At 36.9% G+C, this 25,697-nt stretch overlaps 1 pseudogene; it reads right to left on the reverse strand.

Moving 5' to 3' along the window:
• Positions 1–606: 606 nt before the first annotated feature.
• On the reverse strand, positions 607–25,150 carry LOC134623396 (complement C3-like; annotated as a pseudogene).
• Between the last annotated feature and the right edge of the window lie 547 nt (positions 25,151–25,697).

Here is a 25,697-nt window from a genome sequence, read left to right on the forward strand (position 1 = left end):
GTTTTGAGGAAGGAAAAAAAAGCACGATATAAATTTTTTTTTTTAAAAAAGGACAAGTAGTGCAAATATAACTCAGGTTATATAATTTTATTTGTTGTTACATGGGTAAACATGCTGACATTTTATTTTTGTTATTATTAACTATCTATTAACCACCTTCGTACACAAGATGCTACATGATGTTATACGTTTTACAAATGATTCCTACATGTTCGTCCAAATATAGGTACCATTTACACTGTATTTTTTCAAAATGTAATATAAATGTGGAGTAAGTCATTATTTTATTGTATACTACTTGAAAAATTAACCTATTATCTCCTTACAGTCGACCAGTTCTATTCTTGCCTGTCTTCATCTTCCTGTCTCTCTGTCTCAGTCCAACAGGGGACATTTGGGATGTGGTGGAAGACTCACTGGCCTCACTTCAGACCTGGAAGTCTATCTTTAATATACAGTTTATGATTTTTTCTTTATTTTCTCCTTTGGAAAGCTAGCCTAATTCTTGGTGTTGCTAAGTCAGGTTTTTGTTTGCCTTTTTTAAAGAAGTGTCTTACTCAACCTTTAAAAAACATTTTTAGATTATTTTTATTCTCTTCAGTTTCACTAATTTCGACATCCTCGGATCATGTATTCATTGACCATCTCGTCAATGGCTAAACAGGTAGAATTATGTTCCTCAGTTGTACATTCTGTTACTGTAGGCCAGTACTCAATCCAGGTTCTCTCACCAAGGACATACTGATACCTAATTTGAAAGTGAAAAACAGAAAAAAATCTTACAAATCTTTAAATACTCCCAATATCACAAGAAGAAAAAACAACAACTTACGATTGACTCTTTTCATCTTTGAAAATATCTCCAGATGTTCCCATCATAAGGAAGGTTTTGCCCACTCCCAGATCTAAAGCCATTCTACAGTGTGGATAACCTAGGAACGTGCGCTGTCTACCCTGAGCACCCACATCATAACTTCCTGTAATCAATACATAGAAGAACAAATGCAAATAACACATAAAGGAAATTTTTACATTTTCTTTGTATTCTTTGTAGCTCTAATCATCACTTCTGATTGTGAAAGATTGCAAACTACCTGAAAACAAACAAACAAACACATAAGTAGGCAGTTTGGGAAGAATTATTGGTTAGAGCCCAGAAAATGAATCTAAATCATACTTAATTGTGATTCTTTTAAAATTCACATAATAAGAAGAAGCTCAGCTATGAAAGATTAGGTGGCATTTTAATTCTGAGAAATTCTCAGCCAAATATTTGAAAAGAATGATGGCTGAAAATGTCTTAAATCCAGACAAAGAAGATATTTGGTATCACCATAGGGGATCAGATAGGGAAACAATACAAATCGCAAACATTTTTGGTTCTGTCACAGGTTTAAATAGAATCAACCTACCTTCTTTGATGACTTCCAGCACCTGCACTGTGTAAATGTCTGTGGACAAACCATCTTTAAACTGTTCCACGCTCACTTTGTATGCTGAGGACAGGCAGTTTGTAGACTGTTAGCTCACCTACTCTGTTCCTTAGAGTATTTATTCCATATTTATTAAAAACAAACTTACCAAAATCTATTTTGCTCCTCACTGTAGTCTCACAAATCTTATCTTTGCGTTCATCATTGTTGATTTTTCCCTTCTTCTGCATACTACAATTCTCTGGAAATATACAACAGGCACAAAGCGATAAAGGAACTAAATGAGATTATGTGGAATTTTGTGGACTGGTGATGGCTGCATGGATCTAAGTCACATTTTAAATATGTTAGAGCTGTGTTCATGTTATCTGCATTTGACTGACAGATGAGCTCCTATTAAACAATAGAATCATACATCTCATGGGTCAAATACATTACCAAAAACTAACTAGCAACTACAATATACACCCAGCAGTCGCGTCATTACATCTTGCTAGTATCAGGTTGCCTCCACAACTTGTCACAAAACATATTCAACAAGTTGCTGGAAACATTCCTCAAAGATTTTGGCCACATTGATGCGATTGAATCACACAGGTGTATTTGTCACGGAGTGTCTAAAGTACTGATATGGTAAAAAAAAAAAAAAGTTCCAAGTATTGTGTACAATCTACCTGTTCTAACCTTTGTATACCAAAAATGTTTAATTAAGAATTTCAGAGGTTAAAAAATGTATGTAGCGTCATCTCTTGCTTACCTTCAGCACATATGCATTCATCATTTCTACAGAGGCGCAGCAGCTCTCCAGCTTTCCTCTCTGGATGATAGAATCTCACACATTTTGTTTCTGCATTGACAAATAAAGATGTTTTTGCACCATTGTAGTACATTTAAAAATTTAATATTGCACCCAACCACATGAAATGAAATCTCAACGCTCAAAAAATGATTCAAAGATGCCAAACTCACGATCACTTTGTAGCTGGTCGCTGAATTCGTAGACATATACAGAAGCTGGTTGTAAGATGCCCACTTTCAGTTTCTGATGGACCCTAAAGGCAATCTCCAGCTCTGTGTAAGGAACCTAGAGGAGAGAAGTTATGAAAAGGAATTAAAAAATGATGCGAGCACAGGTCAAAAGAGAAAAAGTAGAGAGAGGGGGGACACTGATAGCTTACTTTGTTCAGGTAGATGGTGAGCAAGCTTCTCTCTGACTCAGTGTTCAGCCTGTATTTTGAAATAGTGCGGGCATACCCTTTGGCTTGCTACAATGAAACACACACATCCACGGTTCAAAATTTAAAGATGCCTAGTTAATTAGAAATACTGAATTCTGAACAATTTGAGCCCATTTGTGTTTATTTTTCTTACTAAATCCAGATCTTTTGTGCTAACAGTGAAGCCAGTTAGCAGGCCAATATCCAAGACTGGTGTGGTTGCATTACGCTCCTTGTTCTTATAACTGTAAACAGAACAGGGAGAATAAGTAATCAAAGAAGGAAAAGCCAAGAACAATTTCTTTATCAGCAGTAAAAGACACAAAAGTTACAAATCTGTATAGCTCTAAACACCAGCTGTGAGAGAAATGTTTTAAATAAAATTTTTAGTGCTGTCAGCGCTAATCTTGTTAAAATGACGTTAACGGCATAACCGCATTAACGGGGCAAATCTCCGTTAGCGAGTTAGTGCAGATCGCCCCGTGCGCGGTTGCTACAGGTGTTTTTCTGCCTGGTGACTTAATTTTACAATTTTTCCAAGTGTGAGCTCAAGGTTGTTCATTTGTTGGTGGGAATAATATATAATATTGTTAAAACCTTTAACAGAAATCAAAATAATTTGAAAAGTTCAATGAAATATACATCTATTTATTTTTTGTCTACTTACAAAACCTTAATTTTCAGGTTGTAGATATTTTCATCATCACCCAGCGACTCTGCAAAGGCAAAGCAATGGAAGACTTTAAATCTGATTTACAGTATTTATTTTTAAAAAGCTCGGAAAAAATCAAATCAAAGTAAGAAAATTACCTCACATAGATAGTCAAAAAATGTGTACAGTTATCTTAAGATGGATAAACTGACAGAGGGCAGCAAATTACCTGGAAGGAGCTGCACTGACAGGTTAAATTTCTGACAGTTGTTTTCTTTTTCTTTCGGCAGTTCATAATACAGCGACGTTATCTGTGATACAGACAACAGGAGCTTACAGCAAATTCAAACACAAGGAAACAAATAAACAAACAAAGACATTGCATTTTACTTACCGTCAGTGTTGCTTCTCCTGGTCCTGTGGCTGACACTTTCACGTCTTGGTTTATGACGTTGATCTGTCAGGGATGCAGAAATCAACACATAGAAAGCAGAAGAAACAGCGATGATTGTTGAGATGCTGTGTATATACTTATATGAAAAAAAAACACTTTCGCACTTTAGATGTTCTTGTAGCAAAGTGGTTTTCCCAGTTAAAGTTGTATTTGTCAGGCTTTGACCTCCCCGGCAACAAGATGTCCACATTCAGATCGTACTCTGGCTCTTTTTCACTGGTCCAGTACTCTGCTATTGCCTGGTACACTGTCATCGTGGCCTGGGGAAAAAAATGATCAGTGATCAATAATTTGTGGCCAGAGCAAGATTAACTTCATCAGAGGATCAGTACATGAGGATATTAAGATGTCTTCTTTACCTGAGCTGACCCATAGCCTCCATTCTCTCTGATCTGTTTGTTGAACCATCGGACAATAGGTCTTGCTTCATCAAAGGCCTTTAATGGAAGGAAAGGGTTGAAATACAGTGTATTTGTCTTATTTTAGTTAAATATAGAAAATCTTATCAAAGCTGTTATATAATAAGCATGATTTCCACAGACCTCTGCATATCCTCCTACACTACATCTATTAATCTTCTCTGTGGTCTTCCTCATTTCCTCCTCCTGGCAGCTCAATCTTCTATTACATGTAAACTTTAGCTCCATGTACTGCTCTGTGACAAAGATACTTACTTTGGCCCTAACAAGAGCCAATAGAGCGTAAGCCGTGGCCTCCACTGTGAAAACTCGTCCTGCAGGTGAAGGCCAATAGGATGAATCTGAGCAAAACACAGAGACAGTTTCGCATCAAGTAATGTGGTGCTCTGTCTAATCTTTAATTTGAATGATTTTTATAATTAACTTGATAATAGGTGGGTAAGGTTATATAAATATAAACACAAGTTCATACACAAGAAAAATGCATTCCATTTTTTCAAAAAGAAAGCTGCTATTTGATAGGTGCTGGTTGGGTGGAGGATTAAAGAAAAAAGGAGGAGTGAAATGCAGAAATGCAATGCTTGTTGCTGCTTCAGTAATAGTTACCAGATACAACTCAGTAGATAATTGTTGGTCCTATGGAAAGAGAAGGAACCCAAAGAAGATTGCTAGGAATAAATGCGCACTGGATAAGCAGAAGAAGATGGATGGAGGGAGGGAGGGAGGGAAAAACACAGAGGTGGAAACATCAGTGTCTAACATTGTTTTTCTTACAATGTGGCAGGTGAACTTGCATATAAGGATGGAATCACAAACTCTCATGTCATATGTTTTAGAATCACGCTTAAAGAAATATACCCCCAAAAAAGGTTACACATTCATTCAGCAGGATGTTGATCCAAAATGTTCGAGTCACTCATTTAGTAAAACCTCCTACACTACATAAATGATCCAAACCAAACTTCTTCACTTACTGTGGCCGCTAAAAAATAGATTAAAAAAAATGTCATGGAGAACAAAAATCAGTTAATCAGTTAACTGTCACAGAGACTGGTTGGGTCCACACCCAAATGTTGTCAAGCAGCTCCACAAGTTAACCGACAGAAAGCAATAAAACAAAAACGTTCCATCTCTGATCTTTAGTAAAGTCATTATTGGGTATCAGAATACGCATCTATTTGTACTGATTTTGAGTTGTATACAACTTCAAAACTAACAAACTTATTTGTGTGGAACTTTCTGATTGACAAATGTGCTTTCCAGTTGACAGATGTGTACTACAAAAATCATTTTCTTTCACACTCTTATCCAGTTATGTAACATAATGTCAAAATACATTTTTAGGCCACTGTATATTGTGTTTATAGAAAGCTAGGATATGCACTGAACTACAGAACAATTCCTGGAATGTTAAATAGTGCACATATATTTACTGCATTTTTGAGCTTTTCTTTCTTGCAGGTAACTACACAACCACACTGATGCTTTACTAAAATCTCTAATAAGCTAACATGTACAGTGAATGTTAGACATGAGAGTGAATCAGTTTAACCTAAGTTTTTGTGATGTGGTTGTTGATATATTTTTGCATAAGCTATTTGTTATTCCACTTTAACACTACTATCTTTACATTCTGGATTGTTGTGTTACAGCACCTGGGGAAGAAAACTTAAAGAAGATCTCTTGGTTTAGTTTGTTTTCATTGGCCATGGCGTATGATGTTATGGCAACAGCATAAGGGTTGACTAAGCTTGGCAGACGCCTCTCCAGGTAGCCCACTGCTTTATCTATGCTCGCTTGCAGATTCTGGATAGAAAGAAACAATGAAGGCAAGAAAGGTAGAAGAAATGCAAGATCGCATTGACAGGTAAGATTTAAGTTGCAGCTGCACAGATTTTTAAACATCTGCAATATTTGGTGAGAGACTGGGAGCAAAATGTACAGGCTGCCAGTCTTTCGATAGATCACTAAACACACTATCCTTTATTTTTTATATTTGACTACTGGGTTCCACAATTCTGTGGATAAAAGTTTAAAAAAAAGAGAGATAAGGAACAAAAAGGCACTCACATGAATAGTGGGAGCACATATTGTGCGTGACTCTTGCATAGAAATGACGCAGAATGCTGTAAAGGAGGAATCTGAGTCTGTGTCAAGCACATCACCCTGTACATGCAAATACACACAAGCATGTCAAAACTACTGATATACTACTTCTTAATATATTTAATAATAAAAGTTTGCCGATTCATCCAAAATGACATTCAGGTATACTATTCTGCAGGTTTGTGTTTTATACAGGCCTTTGTTAAAATGAAGAGTTAAAGTTAATGAAATCAGTGCACGCACAAGAATCTCTTTGTGGGACACACTTCCAACTTCCATAAACATGCCGTTAGGTTGCTGTGTGTTCACGATCAGAAACCTGACAGCGTTACAGATCACTTCACTTTGCACTGCTATCAGATTGTTGGCCAGGGCAAACACCTTGACAACATATGCTGTCAACCTAGTAGAAGAAAGAAGGTGTATATGTAAAATCAACACATAGTCATAATCCGAGTGAGAAAATATGCAAACATTTACATATTAAAAACCCATGACCGTAGGCCTCACCAGGTGCTGCTGGGGTCATCCTGAGTCCTAGCAAAAGATCCATCTTTTTTACTGTATTCAAGTTGGTTGTGGTATCCTAAACAAACCAAAGAAAGCAAACTCAAGTTATTCATTATTGTTTAAACTCTGTACTAAAAGTTACTGAAAAACCAATTTGAATAGTATTTTTAAATTAGGAGGTTTTGTATTGCTGGTTACTGCCAAGTGTGACCTTTGGTTTTTACACATGGCCTTAAAAAAGAAATCTCTCATACCTATGCTAACAGTTTGTCTTAACTGAACAGTTGTGATGTGCTGGAGGGGCCTGATGACGCTGGTCAATGTTCACAATCTCCCAGAGATCGGCTCTGTCTAAATATGTGATTGCGATAACTGTAGGGTCATGTGAATCATGTTCTCCTCTCCACATCCTGAAGGCTGATAGATCAGACCACCCATTGACTCCCCACTAATTGTGTTCTTGAGTACGTTTCTCTGTTGTTTCCCTGAAATTAATACACAACCAGTCTCATCATTTGCCACTCAGAAGAAGGTGGAACACATAGCTCTTACCAAAGAAATAATCCCATATGCAAACTACATATAGTTTTGGTAATATGATTGATTTTAATTGATTAATATGCATGAAATGTTTGGGTTTTTTTTTTTTGCAGGCTCGTCAGATATGATGTAAGCATTTGAAGGCTGATCATTAGTGTGATCATCACTGACGATATGTCATTGCTTGTTGAATATTGCTAGTGCTTTTCTCAAGCAGAGAAGACCTATGCTGAAAGTCTGCAGAAACTATTGCTGTGAGGAATCTGACAAGACACTGGAACCGCAATGTGAATGAAATTTAGTCCTGTTGGCACCACTGCCTCTTATCTCTGCAGTAATACCGAGGTAACACTGCAGGGACTCTGATGTGTTACACATCTTACCTGTTAGCGAGATTTGTGTGCTGGTAGGTGAGTTTGGAACAAAATCTATCACAGGAATCTTGCTATTGAGGATTTCCACTTGTCTGCCATCTAAAAAGTTGAAAAAGTTTAATTAATACTTACAAATAATAACTGGAGATGATAGCTGTTCATTATCAGGCTATAAGCAAATGAATAAGTTACTACGTTTTCTTTAACTGGAGCTACTTAACATTAACTGGAGCTACTTAACATTGATACTCACCTGTACCTCTTTGTTTAGGGTCAAAGTTAGAGTATGAGAAGATTTGATCAATATGCCTTCAGCTGAAAAAACAAGCAGGCATAACTTTTTAACTTGCTGTACAACAAATTTAGATGAGAATTAATTTATCCTAGGTGGATTTGATTATAGAAGTATCTCAGTTTAGTTCAGGCAGATCCACTAATCAAAAGAACAACTTTAAGTCAGCAGTAATTTATATTTTCCACATTTACAAGCACACACTGAGTAAGGATGGTATGGGAAGAGCAGCGAGTGTGCCAACCTGACTCGAAAAGCCATGGCAAAAAGGGTGGATACTGAGTTTTGGCAGTTTAACAAAGTAATATAAACTCAAACAAGCAAACAAAAAATGAAACCTTAAACCTCCCAGAAAACTACTGTATGCTGAGGAAGAGTTGAGTGTAAAACATGTGGATTGTCGCATCAGATACAGGATGAGAAGGAGGATGGAGGTAGGTTCCAAAGCATGTTTAGATTAACAGAAGGTTTGGCAGACTTCAGGGACTAAAAGGGACACCCTATATTTGACCCTTAGAATGATCATAGGTGATAGCTCAACTGGAATGCGGGCTGAGCTTGACTTTGGTGTCTGCCTGTACAATGCTGTGCTCGATTTCTTATTTATTTAATTGTACCCTGCATATCTGGCTGCATTCAAAGGCTTCATGTGTCTCTTAAAGGTAGGGAGCTATGTGAGTTGGTAGAATATGTCTTTCTTTCTCACCACTACTCGTAGCATCTTCACAATTCCATCACTAATTTCTGACTCTTTGACAGCTGCTTTGATCTCAATGCGGTGTTGTCCCTCTTTTGTAGGAATGATGGTGAACGGTACAGACCGTATACTTTTGGCCCCGACTTTCATCTCCTGACGATATCGCCCACGTTTAGAAGCTGCACTGCACACATGTTCCGCCTCAGTCAGATCAACGCGCACCTTGAAAATAAGTTCATTCAAGGATTTCAAACACTTTTTGTCATAGTCTACAGAATATAAATACATCACTACAGTCTTTGATTAAGTTTCACTGATGAACAGTTAATTTGAATAATAATAATAATAATAATAATAATAATAATAAATTGTTGGGAATTGTTCACTGGATGGAACATTATGATGGTGCTTGAATGAACCAGGCTTACTGTGTAAAGATTGGGACTATAGTTGTGGATGACTGCCTTAATTTCTAGCTGCTCACCACGAACAGCAGAGTCAGGTAGCTTCAGATCAACAAAGAAATATTTACGGACAGTTATCTCTAGTGGATCACCCACACAGATACCTTCCAAAAAAGGGAGAAAGACACAAACACAGCAAAAGAAAGACCAGTTGATGAGCTATAGGTTGGCTCCTTGATCTAGAGACAAATTATATCAGTTCACCTCACCGTGAGTTTTTGACAGACTAATACCAGTGAGCTGCCAGGTTGTGATCGAGTCTTGCAAAGGAATATTTCTCAAAACTGATTCTGTTTCACTGGAAATAAAAATATCAACACTGTGAGAGGGGAAAGTATTACTATATTTCAATTCTATATTTCAGCTCACTAACCCAGTTAGCACTCTCCTCAGGGCAAGCAGGCAATTTGATATCAGACCACAGCCAACTTTCAGGGAAATTGGTGCGTGAAACAATTTCATTGCTGTCCATGAAACTGCTGTCATCATCCTCACCTGAAGTTTTAAAATGTTCACATTTTTATTTCTTTATAGTGACCAGTATAACCATTTATAACCACCTTCCATCCATTGTTCGTGTTTCTTACTGCGAGCCAGTTTGAGGCCATCCTCCTTCTTTTCAGCTCTCTTTTTTCCATTTCCTTGCAGCAGTGCAGGAAAGCCTCAAAACAGGCTGTATCAGCGATAAACTCACTGCGCTTCTCACAGTTAGATGAAGTCGGGGTTTCCCGGATTCCATCTAAGCAACAGTCACGTTCCAGTTTGTCTTTATATTGATTCACTGTGGAGAATATAGCATTTAACAGAAAGACAAAAGGCGAGACTCCTTCTTACCCTAATTTTTTTTACACAGAGGAATAAAATACTAATAATTAGAAATTAAAAAAAGTTTCTTAATTAAATTAAATTTGACTTTGATTGTCACATTGTGTTAATGGTCATTTTTTTTCTTTATCTCAAAATTACTTTAAAAAACTGTCAAAAAAGTTAAATTTGGTACAACAACAGTAAACTGGAAAGTCTCAGGCGGGGGGGGGGAGGGGGGGGGGGGTATAAAAATTGAGCAGCTAGTTGTAGATGAGACAGACTGGATTTTTCATATATAATAAATGAATACTCTGTTAAGAAAAGAGACTCTTAACTAACTTTTATACTTCCACAATCATATAGCATGGAAAAGTCAAGCTTACAAACGTTAACAACACAAGGAGTTATTTGTAAAACCTGAACTGTATGACAGAAGATAATGTAAGTTGTTTCTTGATCTTACATAAGGCAGTTGTGACATTCATCATATCAACGGCCCTTTTTCTTCTGTTGGGGGTCAGACATTTCAGCTCTGGAAATGAAACACAGACTAGGCTTTACTATTTTGATTTTAGAAGAAATAAGGAATACAAGTGTGAGAGTAAAAAAGAGGTCACCTTGTCTGTAAGGAGTTCCAGAAGCTGTATTTGACTTAAACAGCAGCCCAGCATCATAAAATACACTCATGCTATCCTTCCCTCCACCTGGTGTGCACCCTGTATCATAGTTCTCCACAGTGTCCCAAATCTACAGTATGGAAGTTATACACACAGATAAGCAGATAGTTTAAGTTTAAGGTTCTGCTATGAGTGGCTGGCAGTTATTTTTATAGTTTTTGGTTTAGTCTTCCTCCATACCTTTATATATTAAAATGTTCTTGAGCAAAAAATGCAACAACTTGTATCTTTAGTCCACTGCCATTAAAGTGTGAGCCTTAAACTCCTCCGTTATTTTGAAAGGGGAATAAATAAAAAATAAATTACCTTTTTCTGGGTTAGACGGTGCTTACTGTTTAGGACGTATACACCTTTGTCAACTGCAACAGTCCAACTGTGGCTTCTGGATCACCTGTGATTTTCAGCTTAAATATTTTGCGAGGCTCATAGAATTCAGAACTTCCTTCTGATTGAAGCTTCCAGCTGGAGAGGGCAGGAAAAGTAGATTTGTATTCGTTAAAACAGCCAGACTGTAAGTTGGAAAAATACTAAATAACTTTAACTGTGGTGCGCAGGTGTGTAATTGTCCACTTAAATTGCTACATCATTATTATGCATCTCACCGAACCCATGCAGGAGTCTTCTACATCCACCCAGACAGAGTCTGATACAACTTCGTTATCATTTGGATGATAATAGGCGATGATGCGGAAAGATGGCAGCAAGTCTTTGGTAAACAGTGATGATTAAGGATATCATTACTTGACCACTTGTTCTGTAACGGCCATATTTCACGAGCTGACCTCTGCTAAGTATCTAGAGAAAAGGACTGAACATCAACACTTGTCTCTTATGTATGTACACTCTAGTACGTACGTTTGTTGTGTAAGTAAATACGTATCTTACCAAGTACGTTATGTCATTTTGAACATTTTGCTGCCTGCTGAGGTGAATGTTGATCTTCATGTTTTGCCCGTTTTTTTACTTCAGCTGTATTCCACCCCTATAAAAACATTAAAAAAAATTCTGACTTAAGAAATTTGTTTTTTTTTGGATGTCACTACCTCTCTAATGTTATTTCAGTACATACCTATGTGAATGTAACTGTTGCTCTGAGAGGCATATGGGAGAGCAGTCATGGTGGCTGACGCTTGCCTTTCAGGTGAAAATTTTAACATCGTTGGTCTTTGCCTACAATAAAGCACATGTAAGCTAATATAAACTAAAGTATTTGACTTCGCTCACACTTTCATTCAGCTGCATATAGAGGTGACCCATGTACAGTACAACATTGCTTTATGTGCAAAAGTTGAATTTAATTATATCAAAGCCAGTATTCAGTAACAACTAAATATATACAGAAGATGATTATGAGACAATTAGCCTAACAGTATCTTTAAAAATATATTTCGGTTTCTCCCACTGGGGATTTGAAGATTCCTGGATTTGAAGATTCCTGTATATCAGATAAGCTTATCTAACAACTGACAATCCAGTAAAACCAAATACTTCTATTAGGATTTATGACTTACTATGATTTTCATTGGTTGAGGATTATTGACTGTATTGATAGTAAGCCTCGCCATGCCATTAGCTGCGGTAAAGCCTTGGACATCACCTGGGTCAATCATCACTGCAACACCTTGTGCAGGAGAGCCATCAGGATTCAAAACCTCAATCTGCAAAACAAAACAAAACAACAATGATTTTTATCATTTTATCTACTCCTTTTGACCATCTTTATACTTCTCCGTCAACGCTGTCAAAGCAAATTCACATTTTTCACAATGCCTGTCACGATCCTGGTAGTGGCGATTTTACGATTTTGTTTCATGTTTATTTTCTTGTTGTTCTTTCTTTTTTCATGGTTTAGGGTGTCTGGAATCCACCCTTGAAGGGGGGGGGGGCTCTGTCACGATCCTGGGTCTTTTGACCCAGCGTTTTGAGTTTTAGTTTATTTTTGATGTTTATGGTTTATGTTTAAGTTCATTAGGTTATCTAAGTTCATTTGTTTATTAGATTCCCCTTGTGTCTTACCCCTGTGTTTTAGTCTCCCTTTGCCCTTTATGTGTTTCATGCTGGATGTCTTATGTTGTCAAGTTTGTATTGTAATGTCTGCGTCTCATGTTTCCTCTTTTATTTTGAAGGTCCATGTCCTACGTCAGTGTAGTCAGCTTTGCTTCCTTTGTTTCGTAAGTGTCAGCTGTTTCCCCATGTGTTTCCACTTCCCCTAATCACCCTTGTGTGTATTTAGTCTCTGTGTTTCTGTTCATTCTTTGTCAGGTCGTCTGTTGTTCACGTCACGTTTCCATGTTTCAGGTATTGTTGCATCCAGGCCAAGATTCATGTTGAGGGTTTTTTCATGTTTATTTTTAGTTCACCCAGTTTAGCGTAATGTTAGTTTTGCTTCAGTTTGCCTTGCCCTTTGTTTGTACCTTTTTTTTTTTTTTTTTACCTGCCTCATGAAATGGCTCGCTTTTTGTTAATATTCAAGTTTTCTTCCCTGTTCCTTGGAGTCTGCGTTATGGGTCCTTTTCATCAATCCATACAGTCTGCCTCTGCCAGACTGTGACAATGCCATCCAGTGGTCATTTCTAAAGTGACCATTTATGTATCTCAGATCACCTGACCATAGTTTTATTTTTACAAACATGCAAATAAAGGTAATTCACATTACCGCAACATCGAAGGACATTCCTGGTTTGAAATATCTGGACGTTTTCTTGAAGTGGATGGTGTAAGGTGATGTAACAATCTGAATACCTGTCAGCTCTGCCTCTGCCATTTCACTTCCTGTACAAACAATTACATTAAATATATGAATTAAAAATGACTATTAGCACTTTAAAACACAATAACAACAGACAAGCAAAGACTTCAGGGAAATGATAATATAGAAAGTTAAATGTACACGCTTTTGGTGCAGTATTTCAAAAGCAACTTAGATGCATTTTAAGTTGTTGGCTCTCAGTATATTAATAGCACAAACATCAGTATATTAATTTTGTTTATTGTACATATAAATACAATATAAGGATTACATTTAATATTGCGCCAGGAATGATATGATCCCAATTAATCCCAATAAAATGGAAGTGAAATTTCATACACAGGACAAGTCTCCATCTGTCCTCTGTTGTGTTTTCCACATGGTTGTCTCTCTACCTGTTCTGTGTTTTTTCTATGTGTGTGTGTGTGTGTGTGTGTGTGTGTGTGAGAGAGAGTGAGAGTGGAGAACTGAGAACTGATTGTACAGGCATTATTAAATATTTACCAAAACCGTGTTTAAATATATAAAGATAATAACATCAAGAGTTAATTTGGCTGAACAGGGCACTTTAATAATCTAACAATGTAATTAATTAATATAATTAATAGTTTGTAACTTTTTTTAAATTTACATGTAGGATTTGTTTTAGATATACAGGTCAAAAATGTTAAGGGAACATAAGACAAAGCCAGTTAAACTTCAGGCATATAAGTCTATCAAGTTAGGAAGCATAAATCATTGTATATCAATCTTATCTTTTTTGATCCAAATGAAAGCAACAACAGAAGCACTGGAAGGGCAACAAGAAGACACTGCCCAAAAGAGAATACCAGACTATAGACACAGACACAGATGGATGCTTTTTGCTAGTGTGCTTGTCACTACTGATAGCATTAGACTGTTACTGAAATGTATTCAGGTTGCACAGGTAGTTTATATTCTCCAGGATGTCACATTCATTCATCTCTCCACAAGAAGGTTTGCTGTGTCTCCCAACATAGTCTTAATATTACAGAGGATATACCAAGAAATGAGGTGGAAAAGAAGACACAACGAGAGCTGGACAGGACTAGGAACGGCATTAACTGAACAGTCAGGCTGATATCTGCTCCTCTGTGCAGAGAGAAACACTGCCAGAGCCCTTCAAAAAGACCTTGAGATGGCTCACGTGCATTATTCTGAGATAATTGCCAGAGAACACCAGAACTCCAAACACAGTTACACAGTTATATAGTTTCCTGTGTAGCTTTTTGCACAGAGAATTACTGCTCACGGGATATTTGCTATTTCTTGGTTATGTGTGAAAATATCAGACGATCAGCAGTTTATGCAATCCTCAGACCAGTCTGTCACTCAAAACATCCATCTCTCTCATTTTGATGCTTGGTTTGAATTTCAGAAGGTCATCTTGATCATGTCTACAGACCAATATTGAGTAACTGGCATGTTGTTGGCTGATTAGGGACTGGCATTAACAAGCAGTCCAACAGTTGTACCCAACAAATTGGCTGGTGGGTGTATTTCATCTTACTGAGAGTATTTCAGTAACACAGCTATTTACACACCCGTTAATGCTTGTGTTAGCTATAGGTGTTCTACTATAATTAACAATCACCTTTGATATTTTTAATTACACTCACATGCTCTCTTTCTCCATTTCTTACCGCTGTCTGTCAGCACATTGACAGCTGCAAATATGGAGCTCCCACGAGGCTGGAGATGTTTTCAAAGGTCTGTTTGATGTGCTCTTTCTTCAGCGTGACTGTTCCTACACCATTCTCAATCTACAACACATAACACACATAATGTTAGTGCTTTATTTCATCTGGATGCAAATGTTGCAGCTCAGGCCAAAACAGAAAACATTTGTTGTTGTGTTTGCATGTGTGTGAAAGAAAAATGTGAGTGACAGAAAGACACAATAATAAAGATGAAGTGATGGCACACAACAGTGATGAACAAATGTGTGAGCATGTACCGACACTTTCTGAAGCGAGGCCTGAAAATTTGTCTTTTGGTCCTGATGCAAAACTCCAAATACCCCAAAAGCTGACCCATCCACCTCTTCACCAAACAGATAGCTAAAGCCACAAGAAAGTAATTAATAAGCTAAAGAGGCCAACCAATGGGTATGATTAAAATAAAAGCATCAAAAAACATAAAAAAAACAACAATCTAAAATCTAAAAAACATTTTACATACGTAGCTTTGATGTTGATGGTGAGCTCATCACTGTCCACATAGAAGAAAGGATTTTCATGCGTCAGCTTCACCTCGAAATTGGGCAGCACTGAAATGACATTTTACTGTATGGTGAAGATAAAGTAAAAAGATAGTAAAAGAATATTTGTACAGGTTATATATAAAGTGGATTTAACTTCTCGGCCTGAAAAGTGAGTCCAGAAAATGGGGAGAAGCCTTAAACCTGCATTCTTTGTAGCAAGTAAGAAAAAAAATTCTGTATTGTTTGTTTGTTTATGTTTCGGTGGGTATTGTATTATTTTCTTGTGCTTCTAATTTTTTTTTCAATTTCTAGTTCCTAGTTGTTGTTAGGTGAGTTAATTCCCTTTTCTGATCCATTCTGTCCTAGTTTCATTTATGTGTTTTGGTCCTTCAGTCTAGTCTCTGTATTTCTGTATTTTTTGTACCACTGTTTAGTTGTGTCAACTTAATGTTCTTTAATTTTAGTTAACCTCACTTGTGTTCCCACTGGTTTCCTCTCCCATCATCATCTCCCATTGTCCTTTGTTGTGTCCTTCCTCATGTCTTCCAGCTCTGTTTCCACATTTTTAGTTTCTTTGCTCCAACCCTACTACTGTGTTGGACTTTTGCATTCTGTTTAAAGTAAAGCATTAAAGGTCATTTTGAATTTGGTTCCTGCCTTCTTGGGTCCCAAATCCTGCTTGGCACACAGCTATTTTATGACAATGTGATCTTTACATTGCAAATTATGCTCCATATTAGTGAAGAAGCAAGAGTGTGCTACTAATATGGTGACAGCCAAAAATGCTTAGATAGAGACTTCAGAAACAGGGCTTTGCAAATCAGAGGGTGGTGGCATAATACCTTAATCCATCTTTTAAATGCAGTCTATGATGAAAATGCCCCTGAGATAGCTCACCATAGTCCTTGACCTCAAATTCTGCAGAATAGCTCAACTGTGGTTTACTCTGGAAACTCGCCATCACTTTCCACAGACCAGTGCTTTCAAAAGACAAACACATGTACACAGAGTCAGACTGACATGTGAAGGATGTCTTCCAGGATGATGGCATGTTTCAGTGGCTAATTCTGTTGCTGTTTGGTTTTCTCAATTCCCTAAAGCCCCATCCAATTAAAATGTGCATAGCCGAATCCCCAATTGAATACACTCATAGTGCTTAAATATCCAGAATGATGTATGTGTAGTTTGGCATATTTTTGTTTTTAACTGAGAGATGGTGATGCTTTTAGATGAGTAACATAAATGCTAATATGCATATGTTGAAATGCTGATGTTTATGAACAGTGTTGGGTAAGTTACTTTAAATTAGTAACTTAGTTACATTACTAGTTACTTCTCTAAAAAAGTAACTCAGTTACTTCAAGTTACTCGTTACTTTCAAAGTAACTAGTTACTAGGGAAAGTAACTTTGGTTTTACTCAGAATTCTCTTGTTAATGTGTTGCTTCCGTAACTGGATACCCAGCAAGATTGCCAGTCTTCTATCTTGCTTACTTGCCACAGTGCACTGTGCCACCTACCAACAGAAAGGAAAAAATAATGTGCACATTTCCACGAGAGAAATCCCACGCCTGGACCGTCGTTGACCGCCGCCATGATTCTAGCCTGCTTTTTACATCCAACACAAAAACTGCAGTCGTGGTGCTTTTGATTGTACTCAGAACTTGGAAATTCTGCCTTCTGAATAGGAAGATGTAGGTAACACCAGACTGCAGATGAGCTGCATACAGAGCTGGACTGGGACAAAAAATCGGCCCGGGCATTTTGACTAGAGACCGGCCCACCATTATAGGAAAAATCATAAAGCCTTTGAATGAAAATAAACACTGTTGTGACAGTGATGTACACTGTTCTGATGGTATATATGTATCAATCTATCAATCGTTTGTTGTAAGACTCAGATAATTATTTTTTTTAAAAGCGAGACATTTTAAATGAGAATAATAAAGAAAAGTATTTCCTTGTCTCCCCCTTTCCCTGTTAATGCCCTACCTGGCCCCCTGGCAACACTTTGCTAGACCCGCCCCTGCACAGTTACCAGCTGTCAGCTACGTAGAAAAGGATCCTGGTGTTATTTGTCTCTCAGAAACAGTTCATAACTTCCCTTCAACTCATTCATGTCACCTAAAAGGTAAACCTGTTTCTCCATCACCTGTTCAGCTCTGATGATTCAGTAAGGACATCTCCTGGTTTCATCTTCATGTTTCCCTCTCACCAGATATACAAACCATCATGACCAGCAGCTTTTACAGCTGTGGCTCCAGCAAACATCAGCTGATACTAGAAATTAATATTAAATAAATTCTAACAACAGCTGATCAAGCTTAAACGTGCTGCTGTTGTTTAGCACAACATCCGCTGGTTTCTTCTTTCTGGCGCAAAGTGGGCGATAAATAAACAAGAGAGAAAAGCCGATCAGCTGATCATTGATCAGTTTCGTGATTGAAGTAGAAACGGGAGAGAATGAGAGAAGAAGAGGCAGCTGTGCAGCTCCAGCTTTGTATCTTTTTCATTGTAGCTGAAGTCCGGGACAAACTGTGTTCCTTTTCACCTCAATACGAAACGCGTAATATTTTCTCTGAATACGAGACGATTCTGTTTTTTAGGGGACGGTTGGCAACTCTAATAATTAACCGTATGAACAAAATAAAGTTCAACATCAGTAACATAGCACCCACCCAGCTGTATAGAAACTCCGTCATGCTAGCTAGCACGCAGTACGAAAATGTCAGCACAACGAAAATAAACTGCACATAAACTTGGTTTATATCTGACTCCGATAGACTACAGGTCATAACTTCTTACCTGAAGTTCAGTTCACCTGACACGCGGACCGGCGGCCGCTTCGGGTCTCTCCTCTTGCCTCCCTTTTCCTTCATCCACCTGCTGGCTTCCACCACTTGCTAATGTTATTGAATCTGTGGAAGCTCCGCGATAGCCACCACACGAAGTAACGAGTAACGAGCCTATCTAAATCCCAGTAACGAGTAACGCGTTCCTGGTTTTGGCATAATAACTAGTTACCGTGCTTGTTACCACAATAATAACGTAGTTACTGTAACGCGTTACTTAATAACGCGTTAGTCCCAACACTGTTTATGAATAACTGTAAGTGTGTTTGCCAGGTTTTGTGTGTTAAGCAGATTCCACATTTACTGTATTTGCTGAAAGTTTCCTTTGTTTATCTTTTAATGTCTACTTTAATGTCTGCTTTAGTGACATCACAACAAGCTTTGATAAAATCCTATGCACGCCTTTTTCAGCAAAATAGGGCACATCTTACTGGCAGTTACTAACACCTTTTTGTGATGAAAACGTAAGACAAAAATGTCTTAAGGGGGTTAAATGCATGGCATACTGTCAATAAAATTAACCTGTAATGTTTAGTTAATTCTTTATAAAATCATTCACATACAATGTGAAACTACTTTCTAACTGCTCTGACCACTTCTTTGATGCAGAATACCCCTTTCTCACATCAAGTATCTAGGAAATGTAAATGGATCAGCTGCCTGCAAAACCCCACACGTTCTCAATAATAAATTCTGTTATAATAAACACAGAGACGATGGTACAAGTGCTTAACATCCGTAACTTGCAAATATTAGCATTCTAATAAGTACTTAATATATGCATGTTAAAACTCATGTTACTTATCACTATGTCTCAGTTATTCCATACATGTAAAAGTAACATACAAGAAACCCAACCCCCCACCCCTCCAAAACAACAAAAACAAAACAACAAAAGCATGGAATTAAAAAATATATACCTGACAATTTCATTAAGTTGAAAATGTCCAGAGTGGACTCCTGATTTCACAGAAACTGTATCGAGTGGGAAAATGATGCCTTCAGGGTTCTAAAAAAGAAAACAAAATAAAAACCAAAAAAACTAGTTTTATACTTCGATTTACAAAAAAAATCTAGCTCCTTCATCGATACTTACTATCTCTTCTGTCATACTGTTGTTGTATTATTTACTCTATACACTTAATGTTTTCATGGCATATTAAGTTATATTAAGAGTCTATTAAGACTCCATAAGCCCAAGCCTTTATACATCTCAGTCATACTGCCTTCATACTACCTAGATATGAAAAGCAACAGAACATGTAATATGACTATGAATTCTGCAACCAAATGACCTCAAAATTCAATCAAATAACACATTTTAATACCCATTCCAAATGAATCTATATAGTCAAATTCTAGTCTGCCTGCCAGTTAGTTTACTGCTTGGTGCAGACTGATGGTAGTGGTTTACCCTCTATAAAACAATGACAACTTGCCTTCATCTAAAAAAAAAAAAAGTTCAACAATATCACATTCATTATTAAATAAAAGATTAAAAAGAAAGCAATACCACAAACTGAATGGCAACAGAAGTATCACTTATGGTGGAAATTGTCCCGCTCCACTGGTTCCATGTTAGGGGTCAGTGCAAACAACCTGTAATGAACTGAGAGAAAGGTTATTCATTTAGCTCTCTGACTGTTTGGCTTTTTCAGCTGCTTGTAACAGTAGTGTATTTAATGTGTTACAAAGTAACAAAGAAATGTATGTTTATGTCCTCATTAGAATAGAGCTTTGTGTCGGTGTGTGCCTATGTGACATGTTATGGACCATGTTATGGAGTATTGTAAAGTAAAGTAACAAGTAAAGGTGGGCAGATCATTTCGAATATGAACTGAATATCACTGGTATTGGCATTGGATTGATACTAGCATGATAAGATTAGTACTTTGTTTCTGTCTTCTAAGTTCTATATGTAGCTCACTGAATTGTGTTAGATTAAATATTTTTTTGAAAATGAAAAAATATGCCTCAAATATGCACTATGAAAAAATGTCTGAACCTTTGTGTGCTGACTCTTCAATTTCTTTTATTTATAGCCTATAGCACATTTCCGCACCTGAAGTTGACCTAAAAAGTCCTTTAGAGACAGGCGCAGTTACAATAGAGGTCTCCAAAAAAACAAACGAAAAAACATGACAAGTTGAAAAGTGTGGTTTGTGTGTGTGTGTGTGTGTGTGTGTGTGTGTGTGTGTGTGTGTGTGTGTGTGTGTGTGTGTGTGTGTATGTGTGTGTGTGTTAAAAATCACAGTGATTTAGTGGTCATTAAAATGTGTTAAGAATTTGTAAACTGACGATGATTCATCTCATACAAAATGACACACTGCTCTTCCTTACATAAATTGCCTTATATATATTAAAAGTATTGGTTATCAGTATTGGCAATACAGACCCTGTATTTATTTTATCAGACCACTAACAAAATCTGCAGTATTACACAGCACTAGTAACAAGTAGAGCAAGTAATTTGATATTACAATAAAGCAAAAAAAAATGTTTTTAGAAATCCCCAACACTACAGAGGGGGTTGATTGTACACATTGTAGTTTGCGGTGGGAGCCACAGGGAGGCGCCAGATTTTCAGGTTTAGCTGTAACTCTAAGTAAAACATAAAGGTGGGCTCTTTCATTCTGCATTTAAACAGAGTAATGCTGTGCTTCCAAAGGAAATGTAACCCTGCATTTAACTTCACTTCCAGCGGAACATCTTTTTTTCACCACTAGAACTATAAGTCAAAGCAACAGCGCAGCATTGGCAGGAACAACAGCTATATCAACATAACATATACATATATTTTAAAACACAATTTCCTTAAACTCAAAATGAAACACAAAGTTTCAGAGACACGATATGACATTTTTTCCTACACTAGAATGATTGTATGATGCACTTTGGTCTGATTTTAAACTTTGCTGTAGGCTTTGTGTTAATACTTAAGAATGAAAGAAAGATTTTGTTTATGTCCTCATTAGGATAGAGATTTGTGTTGTTGTGTGCCTCATATGTGACAATGCATCTTGGGCCATGTTATGTAGCATTGTAATATGCCACATTTCCCAACATGCTACAGTGTTTTTCAGAACAGTTAAATTAAAACCATCATGTAACCATCTGTTACGTCTCAGGGAGAGTGCTCTCCTTAATTTTTTAATAGTATAAATACAGACTGGTCTGGTTTGAAAACTAGATATATGATACATTTCTAAGATAATACTTAGAAAATCCCACATGTTTTGTATTGAAGAAAGACTTCTGCTACTTTCAACAGACCTTCTCTAATGAGCTCCACTGAGACCTCTTTATATACTTTTCTTGTTTCTGTATCTAGGGTCAAGCATGCAGAGCAGGATTTAGGATTTTCCTTTTTCAAGGTATAAAGGAGAAGCTGAACAATGACCTCTTTCTTTCATCATAAATTACTGTTTGAACAAAACAATAACAAGAAAATCCAACATAGAGAGCTCAGACTAAACGAATTTCTTTCTATTATGAAATTCCTCTTTAAATTCAGAATGTCTAAAAATACAGTAGCATTTTATCATTGTGTATTGAACTTACCTTTGCTGTTGGGTGTGTAGAGAGTCTTGTCAGTCTGGATGAAGATGTATCCAGAGTGGAAGGACACTAGGACAATTTTCTCCAGTTTCACATCAGGGAACTGAGCTTGCAGGTAAACATACTGCTTCCTTTGTGGATCCCTACTGAAGCCTTCAGTGGGGATCTTGGACCAGTGTGAAGAAACAGTACAATGCAGGGTACATGAGATAATTAAGTTTTAGTGGTAGTGCAGTGCCACTTCAGAAACTATTTGGACACTTCTACTTTTTGTACACTTAATAGTTTTGCAAATGTAATTTTTCAATTTTCCCAACGACCTATAAACTAATAATGAAAATATTAAAAAAGTGTTTGTGTTTATTGTCTTTGCTAATTTGTAACAATTTGATATGTCATTTTTGAAAGTATTCCGGCTCTTAATGCTTCAAGTCTTTGGAAGCCTGGATAAGAAGATTTGTCTGTAAAGTGCTGTTTTCAGGCTCCTTCCCGAATCCAAACTGGAACCAGCTTCCAGTTTGGATTCGGGAGACAGACACTATCTCTACTTTCAAGATTAGGCTTAAAACTTTCCTTTTTGCTAAAGCATATAGTTAGGGCTGGACCAGGTGACCCTGAATCCTCCCTTAGTTATGCTGCAATAGACGTAGGCTGCTGGGGATTCCCATGATGCATTGAGTTTTTCCTTTCCAGTCACCTTTCTCACTCACTATGTGTTAATAGACCTCTCTGCATTGAATCATATCTGTTATTAATCTCTGTCTCTCTTCACAGCATGTCTTTCATCCTGTTTTCTTTCTCTCACCCCAACCGGTCGCAGCAGATGGCCGCCCCTCCCTGAGCCTGGTTCTGCCGGAGGTTTCTTCCAGTTAAAAGGGAGTTTTTCCTTCCCACTGTCGCCAAAGTGCTTGCTCATAAGGGGTCATATGATTGTTGGGTTTTTCTCTATATTTATTATTGTGCTATCTACTGTACAATATAAAGCGCCTTGAGGCGACTTTTGTTGTGATTTGGCGCTATATAAATAAAATTGAATTGAATTGAATTGAATTGAATTGAATTGAATTGTATGTGCTTTAAATGGAGGCTTTAGCTGGACCACTCAGTAACAGTCAGAGACATGTTCTAAATCCATTCCAGTATTTCTTTGGCTGTATGGTTATCATCAGACCAATCTCAGGTGGCATGTACTTTGAATAAGGTTTTCTTCAAGTATCTGCATTTGGCAGTGTTTATCCTTCCCTTACTGTTTCAGATCTCCACCAAAACAAATTGCAAATACCATCATGCTTCACTGTCTGGATGGTACTGGCCACATGATAATCATTGCCTGGTGTTAATCGATCATAGGTCTTGATGTTTTGCTCAAATAATTCTGTTTTTGAGTCCTTACATCTTTGTTCTTGTGTGCTGTGACCTGAAAATGTATCTGGAAAACTTTTCTTCTCTGAAAGCTTCTTCCTGAAAACTGAAAGGGTTTTCCATTGGGCACATTCTCCCATTTTTGCAGAGGACTTTCTAAACCTCTTTGTGTGATCACTGGGTCCATGTTTACCTCCCTGATCAACTTTCCTTTCTAATCTGTCTGGCTAAAACACTATAAAAAGTACGTGTAGTTTTATACATGTTACTTTCAATTATAGAGCCAACTGCTCCTGGACAATGGAAGATTTGCTAATGGTTATATAAACTTGCTTTGATTTTTTCTTCACCACTGGCTTTGTTTTTTTTAATACAATTTTTTTTTGTTTTATCAATGATTATTGAATGTAGACTAATATGAAAAAGTCAGTTTGATTAATTCAAAACAAATTTATAACAAATCTTATAACACAAGAAACATTTAAAAAATGTAAGGTGTCTAACTTAATGGTGTACGTATGCTAAACTTTAACTTAAACTCTTGTTCTGTATCACTTTGCTTATTATTATGCAAAAACTGAGGGCTGACAAATCCAAACAAGACTTACCTACCAATGAAACCAGTTAACAGTAACATAGATTTCCATATTTCTACATTACCTTAATTTGTCCAAAGGCCTGAAATTTATTTGCACTGGTGAGGTTCACAGATGTTGATATCATCCTTTTGGATTTGGTTGGATAGCTCATTACACTAATTTCAACCATTAAATCGCTTTCATCAGTGCAGTCTTGACACTCCACAAATATGTTTTGTGCTGTTCCTACCCCCAACAAGTTGGGGGCAGACATCACCTTCCTATGAAGCAGTGGTGAGACAGAGAGGAAAAAATTAAACATTGCTTCTAAGAACAGGCAAACACACTGTTGTTTACCACTGACAAATACAAAGATTTACTTTTATTTGTTTTTTCCCAAAAGCTGACGGGAAGTTCTGGTTTAAACAATATGTTTGACTCTCTTCTGCTTCGAACTGGACTTTACACATAATAAGTGATCCATTGATTATCTTGACTAAGGTACTAAGTACTAAGTCAATATAATATTTCATCACTGTTATTATTGTTTATTATGGTTGGGAGAGGAAAAATAAAAAACATCTAAAACGTAATAAAAAGTCTAGTTACTTGCAACAGAGTGTTAATTTATACAACAGAAACTGCTAAAAGACTAATCATTATGGAAGTAACAGATGAAATGCAATTATTGAAAATCTTTGCTCGTATAGGTTCAATTGGAAAACCAGTAAATCAGCAAAACAGTAGGGACAGAGTTCCCAGTCAAAGACAGCTTTTATTTGAGCTTTAAAAATAGACTGGAACTGAAGCAGCATATTAAAATGAATTAAATAATACAATATTTCATCACTACCAAATTTAAATTTCATTTTCTCATCAAAGATATAGTGTATGATATAACACTCTGACATGTCTGAGGGGTGCAGAGCCTACATTTGATATTGTGCTGTATATATAAACATTACAGAAAATATTTAATAGCACCAGTAACATAAAAACCCCCAATAAATTCATGCTGTTATTTAACAGACAAACATTTTCAAATCACAAACTATTGTAAACTTAGAGTTTGTATCTTGAACTCTACTTACATGGGTGATCCATCAGTGAGAAAAATTAAGGACAAAAAGGCCAGTGAGGCTAATAGCCAAAGCCGAGTCCTGTATGTCCCCCTGCCTGATCTCATATCTGCGCTTACCATACAACTCTGGAGCATTTTTATCCACGTAATGCCCTCCTTCTGCACTTTGACTTTGACCCAGTGCAGTTTCGCCCAATTAATCTTATTACTAGATTAGGTAAAAATCATTGAAAATGTTAAAAGTATGAACATTTGCATACTAGAGCAGAGTTCTCTGCGGTTTCATTTAAAATCAGGACACACACCATCAGACTTAAACAGCAATCACCATCTTGTTTTCAAAAACTAACACTGTTTGATAAGCCGCTGTATGTCCAGAAATTGGTGAACAGTATTTTTTTAAAAGTAATATCTAACGCAGCATCATTCATATGAAAGATATGATTCTATTGGAACAGCAAGTATCATTTGTTCATGTTAAACTAAGAAAGGTAAAATTAAAATGCTAAATCTTTCTCAACAATGGAAATATAATCAAATGAGATAACGTGTAACTGGAATAACACTTTATGATTGAGTTTTTGACACTTGGCCCAGAGGTTACTTGAAATTAGATTACTTGTGTGTGTGAGAGAATAATCTTCTAACAGGT

This window comes from Pelmatolapia mariae, unplaced genomic scaffold, assembly GCF_036321145.2.
Source record: "Pelmatolapia mariae isolate MD_Pm_ZW unplaced genomic scaffold, Pm_UMD_F_2 NODE_ptg000621l+_length_52679_cov_1, whole genome shotgun sequence".
Classification (NCBI taxonomy): Eukaryota; Metazoa; Chordata; class Actinopteri; order Cichliformes; family Cichlidae; genus Pelmatolapia; species Pelmatolapia mariae.